We start from the raw sequence: 6,281 nt of genomic DNA, 5'->3' as shown, positions 1-6,281 counted from the left end.
GGGGTTCACGCCATTCTCCTGCCTCAGCCTCCTGCGTAGCTGGGACTACAGGCGCCTGCCACCTCGCCCAGCTAATTTTTTGTATTTTTAGTAGAAACGGGGTTTCACCATGTTAGCCAGGATGGTCTCGATCTCCTGACCTCGTGATCCGCCCGCCTCGGCCTCCCAAAGTGCTGGGATTACAGGCGTGAGCCACCACGCCCGGCAGGAGAATCATCTCTTGAACCCAGAGGCGGAGGTTGCAGTGAGCCGAGATGGCGCCAGTGCATTCCGAGACTCCGCGGGGAGGGTAGGGAAGGGGAAGGCAAGGGAGTGGAGGGGAGGCGAGGGGAGTCCAAACAGGGGATGCCCAGTGCCTGGCATGGTGGGACTGGTGAGGGGTCTGGCATGGGGTGAATAGGAGACTGGGCAGAGGGGCTAAAGGGAGTTGGGGACGTTGTTTGGGTCCAGGTGGAATGAGTGCACAGGCCAGAGTCATTAGTGGGGTTGTCTAGCACAGGGGAGGAGGCGCGTGGGATGATAAGCTTAGACACCCAGGCTGAGGGTGCTGTAAGTACTGTGGTGACTTTGGAATATAAAATTGGCCGGGGGTGGTGGTACCTGCCTCCAGATACTTGGGAGGCTGAGGCAGGAGAATCGCTTGAACTCAGGAGGTAGAGGTTGCAGTGAGCCAAGATCGTCATGCCATTGCACACCAGCCTGGACAACAAGAGTGAAACTCCGTCTCAAAAAAAAAAAAGGTGGGGGGGCGCCAAGGGCCAGGTGCGGTGGCTCATGCCTGTAATCCCAGCACTTTGGGAGGCTAAGGTGGGCGGATCACCTGAGGTTGGGAGTTGGAGACCAGCCTGACCAACATGGAGAAACCCTGTCTCTACTAAAAATACAAAAAATTAGCTGGGCATGGTGGCAGGTGCCGGTAATCCCAGCTACGCTGGAGGCTGAGGCAGGAGAATCGCTTGAACCCGGGAGGCGGAGGTTGCAGTGAGCCGAGAATGTGCCACTGCACTCCAGCCTGGTGTCAGAGTGAGACTCCATCTCAAAAAAATAAATAAAATGAAATAAAATAACTGTCCTCTAACTGGCAAAAGGTGTTTTTTTTTTTTTCTCTAGCAGCCAAATAAGCACTGGCTTCCAATGAAGGATGTATTAAATAAATAAATACATAAATACATAAATAAATAAATAAAAACAAGCATTGGCCTCGAGATAAGCAACACTCAAACAACTGCAGCTCCTTCAGCTCCCAGACGCTAACCGAACTCCTGTTCTACCAGCCTAACTATAGCTTTCATTGGACAAAAGACTAATTTCAGTTACTCTTCTGATGAGACCAACAGCTGGGTGCGGTAGCTAATGGTTGTAACCCCAACACTTTGGGAGGCTGAGGCAGGAAGATCACTGGAATCCAGGAGTTGGAGATTGGCCTGGTCAATACACAGCAAAACGCCATCTCTATAACTTGTGGTCCCAGTTCCTTGGGAGGCTGAGGCAGGATAATCAATCGCTTGGGCCCAGGAGGTTGAGGCTGCAGTGAGCCATGATTGTACCATTGCACTCCAGCTGGGTGACAGAGTGAGACCCTGTCTCAAAAAAAAAAAAAAAAAAAAAAGAAGAGGACCACTGGCCATGGACCGGTTCTGGCCAGTTTGCAGAGATTGCCAGTTGTGTGCCTTCATGTCCCTAAAAAATCCTCTTGACATATAGGGCCTAATTCACCGCAAAGTGAACATGGGACCACCTTGATGAATATTCGTAGCACCTCCTGTAACCTGTTGAATATGTATGTTTAGTCAACCTATTCAGCACAAAGCTCCTACCACAAGTCCTCCTCCTTCCTGGAGGCGATGCAGGATTTTTCTTGACTTCTTTTTTGGACTTGCAATGGGGGTGCCCTGTCTATGTCGGCCCGCCATGCTCAACCCCTTGCGGGAGGGAGCGTGTGGGCGAGCAAGTGCAGGATCCGGCTGGCTGCTCTGGGCGTGGGCAGAAGGAGGCTCCATGCAGGCCCCATGGGGGTGCCCAGGTCGAGGTGCCTGCAAACCCTGAAGCCCCAGAGGACATGTTACAGTGCTCTCTTAGCTCTGCTGTCCATGGACAGCAGTGACAGCAGTGTGTTATCAGCTCGGTAGGCTCCTTGCTTTGCCACGTGGGGTGGCTGCTCCTGCCAGTGAGGGCAGAGGGCCAGTATGACAACCTTTTTCGGGTACCCGCACTTGGTGGGTCCCGAGCTCTCATCTAGTGTCCAAGAAGAATGAAGTTGCCTGGACACTTGAAGGATAGTGAAGGAGGAGAATTTTATTTTATTTTATTTTATTTTATTTTATTTATTTATTTTGAGACAGAGTCTTGCTCTGTCGCCCAGGCTGGAGTGCAGTGGCCCGATCTTGGCTCACTGCAACCTCTGCCTCCTAGGTTCAAGTGATTCTCCTGCCTCAGCCTCCCAAGTAGCTGGGAATACAGGTGCCCACCACCACCACGCCCAGCTAAATTTTTGTATTTTTAGTTGAGACGGGGTTTCACTGTGTTAGCCAGGATGGTCGCCATCTCCTGACCTCGTGATCTGCCCGCCTCGGCCTCCCAAAGTGCTGGGATTAAAGGTGTGAGCCACCACGCCCGGTGAGAATTTTATTAAGCAGTAGAAATGACTCTCAGCAGAGAGGTGAACTGGAGAGGAGATGGGACGGGCAGGGACTCTTCCCCCGAAGCCTGGCCGCTCCGGATGGCTCCTCCCTGTAGTCAAGCCATCTCCCTGAAGTTAAGCCATTTCTCCTCTGAAGTCCAGCTTCTTCACTCTGAAGTAAAGTCGCCTCTCTCCAGTCAAGCCACTTCTCTCTCCTTACCGAGTCTGGGGTCTGGGGGGTCTTTATAGGTACAGGATGGGAGGTGGGGTGGGCTGTAGGTAGTTTTGGAAAAGGCAACATTTGATTGGTAAAAAGGCACTATTCAGAAAGAACCAATCAGGAGGGAGTAGGCAAACGGATAGCCGTTCTCACTTTGGGCCACAGGATTCAGGCTTTTCAGCTGGAAGGTAGGGTTTTGCCAGGCACCCGCCCCTGTCTGCCTAGTATTTCTCTGCCTCTTGCCTCTGTCAGAGGCATGCTTCCCAGTTTGTAGGATGGTCACCTTGCAGTCTGTACCCTTTTATAAGAAATAAAATCTTTCCTTCTCTAAATGTATACATCTTGATTTTTTTTTTTTTTTTTTTTGAGATTGAGTTTCGCTTTTTTTTTTCCTTTTTTTGAGGAGGAGTCTCACTCTGTAGCCTAGGCTGGAGTGCAGTGGCGTGATCTCGGCTCACTGCAACCTCTGCCTCCTGGATTCAAGCTATTCTCCTGCCTCAGCCTCCCTTGTAGCTGGGACTACAGATACACACCACCTCGCCTGGCTAATTTTTGGATTTTTAGTAGAGAAGGAGTTTCACCATCTTGGCCAGGCTGGTCTTGAACTCCTGACCTCGTGATCCACCCACTTTGGCCTCCCAAAGTGCTGGGATTACACTTATGGGCCACCGTGCCTGGCCGGAGTTTCATTCCTGTTGCCCAGGCTAGAGTGCAATGGCGTGACCTTGGCTCACTGCAACCTCTGCCTCCCAGGTCCAAGCTACTCTCCTGCCTCAGCCTCCCTAGTAGCTGGAACTACAGGCCCACATCACTACGCCCGGCTAATTTTTGGTATTTTTAGTAGAGATGGGGTTTCACCATGTTGTCCAGGCTGGTCTCGAACTCCTGAGTTCAGGTGATCCGCCTGCCTCGGCCTCCCAAAGTGCTGGGATTACAGGCGTTTGCCACTGCGCCTGGCCTACATCTTGATGTTTTTTTTTTTTGAGACAGAGTTTCGCTCTCATTGCCCAGGCTGGAGTGCAATGGCGCTATCTCGGCTCACCGCAACCTCTGCCTCCCAGGTTCAAGCGATTCTCCTGCCTCAGCCTCCCAAGTAGCTGGGATTACAGGCATGCGCCACCACGCTTGGCTAATTTTGTATTTTTAGTAGAGACGGAGTTTCTCCATCTTGGTCAGCTGGTCTTGAACTCCCGACCTCAGGTGATCCGCCTGCCTTGGCCTCCCAAACTGCTGGGGTTACATGTGTGAGCCACCACGCCTAGCTAGATTTTTTTTAAGTTAACACTGGCTAAATGAATGATATAGTCAGCTATAAACAGATAATAGTAAATAAGTCCATGATCAATACAGACAAATAGAAACAAACACATAGTGAACACAGAAACAAAAACACAGAGAAACAGAGTTGAAGGATTGCAGATGCGTGAATGACATGAAAGTTGATGAAGGCAACATATACATACTGGCCCAAGGACATGACAGGAGGGCCCAGGTAGGTGGAGTTTTGAAAGCTCCCAGGTGATTTAATGTTAGAGCCATTGACTTGTTGACCCAGAACCAGGGCTGGGAGAGGGACCAGGGTCTGGATTTTGAACAAGCCCCCAGGTGACTTGAGGCTCACCCTGCAGAGCCATGCTGGGATAGGTGATAGAAACTGGGGTAAGTATAGAAAGATGAACAAAGCCAGAGAGAAGAGGGTATACAGCTCAGGAACAGAGCTCTCCACTGGGTTCAAAGGTGAAACCTAGGCCGGGCACGGTGGCTCACACCTGTAATCCTAGCACTTTGAGAGGCAGAGGCAGGTGGATCACGAGGTTAGGAGTTCAAGATCAGCCTGACCAACATGGTGAAACCCTGTCTCTATTAAAAATATAAAAATTAGCCGGGCGTGGTGGCACACGCCCGTAATCCCAGCTACTCTGGAGGGTGAGGCAGGAGAATCGCTTAGACCCCGGGAGGCAGTGGCTGCAGTGAGCCGAGATGGTGCCACTGCATTCCAGCCTGAGTGAAAGAGCGAGACTCCATCTCAAAAAGAAAAAAAAAAAAAAAAAGATGAAACCTAGAGCTAGACAGCAAGGAGAGGTGAAGACCAGTACAAAGCCTCCATCTGAGCACTGAGGGAAGGCATCTGGGGGCAGGAGTACCTGTAGGTCATCTCCTTGCCTGGGGCTGTGAGGAGCTGGTTTCAAGGTTATCACACATCTGTGCTCCCAGGGCAGCTCATTCTCTCCACCCTGACAATGACCCAACCTTTGACCTCCTCCTCTCACCACACAGGGTGCTCCAGGCCCCAGCCCCAGGACCCCCTCCCTTCCCGTGACCACCACCCCAACCCTCCTCCAATTTGGGGAAGCCACAAGGCCTCCCAGGCTGACAAACAGCTGTTACAGCAGCGGAGGGCAAGTCCCAAGCCTGACTCCGGCTCAGTCACCAAGGTCAGGGCAGAAGAGAGGAGGTCAGAGAGGAGGAGTAACGGGAGGAAACCCAAGGGAAACAGAGTGGAAGAAATAGGAACAGGAGGGACGGGGTGCGAATAAAGAGCGGAGATGAAGAGGCACAAATAGGGGAGAGGCAGCAGGCCTGGGTGGCGGGAGGAGAAAGCAAGAGAGGCCCATTTTAGAGATCTATTGCACATATTGGTGACTATAGTCACTTAGTGACTGGGAGACTGAGGCAGGCAGATTGCCTGAGATCAGGAGTTCAAGACCACCCTGGGCAATATGGCAAAACCTCGTCTCTCCTAAAGTACAAAAAATTAGCGGGGCATGTTGGTGGGCGCCTGTAGTCCCAGCTACTCGGGAGGCTGAATGAAGCAGGAGAATCACTTGAGCCCGGGAGGTGGAGGCTGCAGTGAGCCGAGATCGTGCCACTGCACTCCAGCCTGGGCAACAGAGCAAGACTCTGTCTACAAAAAAAAAAAAGTATTGCATATTTCAAAATTGCTAAAAGAGTACATTTGAAACGTTCTAACCACAAAAAAAAGTAGGTGAGGTGATGGATATATCAATTAACTTGATTTCATCATTCCACAATTTCATCACCTTGTAGGCCGTAAATATATATTTATCAATTAAAACTTTTGAAAAGCATTGGTAAGATGGCAAATAATATGTAATTATGGTGTGCACCTGCAATCATCTAAGAGCACATGTGTTCCAGTTTTAAAAATAATTTTAGTAAAAGGAAAAAAAGAGGCCGGCCCAAGCGGCGGCGGCAGGCGCATAGGGGCAGCAGCGAGCACTGCCCAGCGGGACAACCTGCTCCCCTGACTAACCCCCGCTCTGGCCGCGCCAAGGCCTCACCCCCGCCCATCTAGCTCCGCCCCACTGCCCTCTCGCCCCGCCCCTGTCCCGCCAGCCCCGCCCCCTCCGACTCCGCCCGGCTTTCGCCAACCCGCCCGGCCCCTGCCCGGCCCCCGCCCCTCTAGCTCCGCCCCACTGC

The sequence above is a fragment of the Hylobates moloch genome, unplaced genomic scaffold (assembly GCF_009828535.3).
Source record: "Hylobates moloch isolate HMO894 unplaced genomic scaffold, HMol_V3 SCAFFOLD_10, whole genome shotgun sequence".
Classification (NCBI taxonomy): domain Eukaryota; kingdom Metazoa; phylum Chordata; class Mammalia; order Primates; family Hylobatidae; genus Hylobates; species Hylobates moloch.
The sequence above is the reverse complement of the archived record's forward strand: the minus strand, read 5'-3'. Positions refer to the sequence as shown.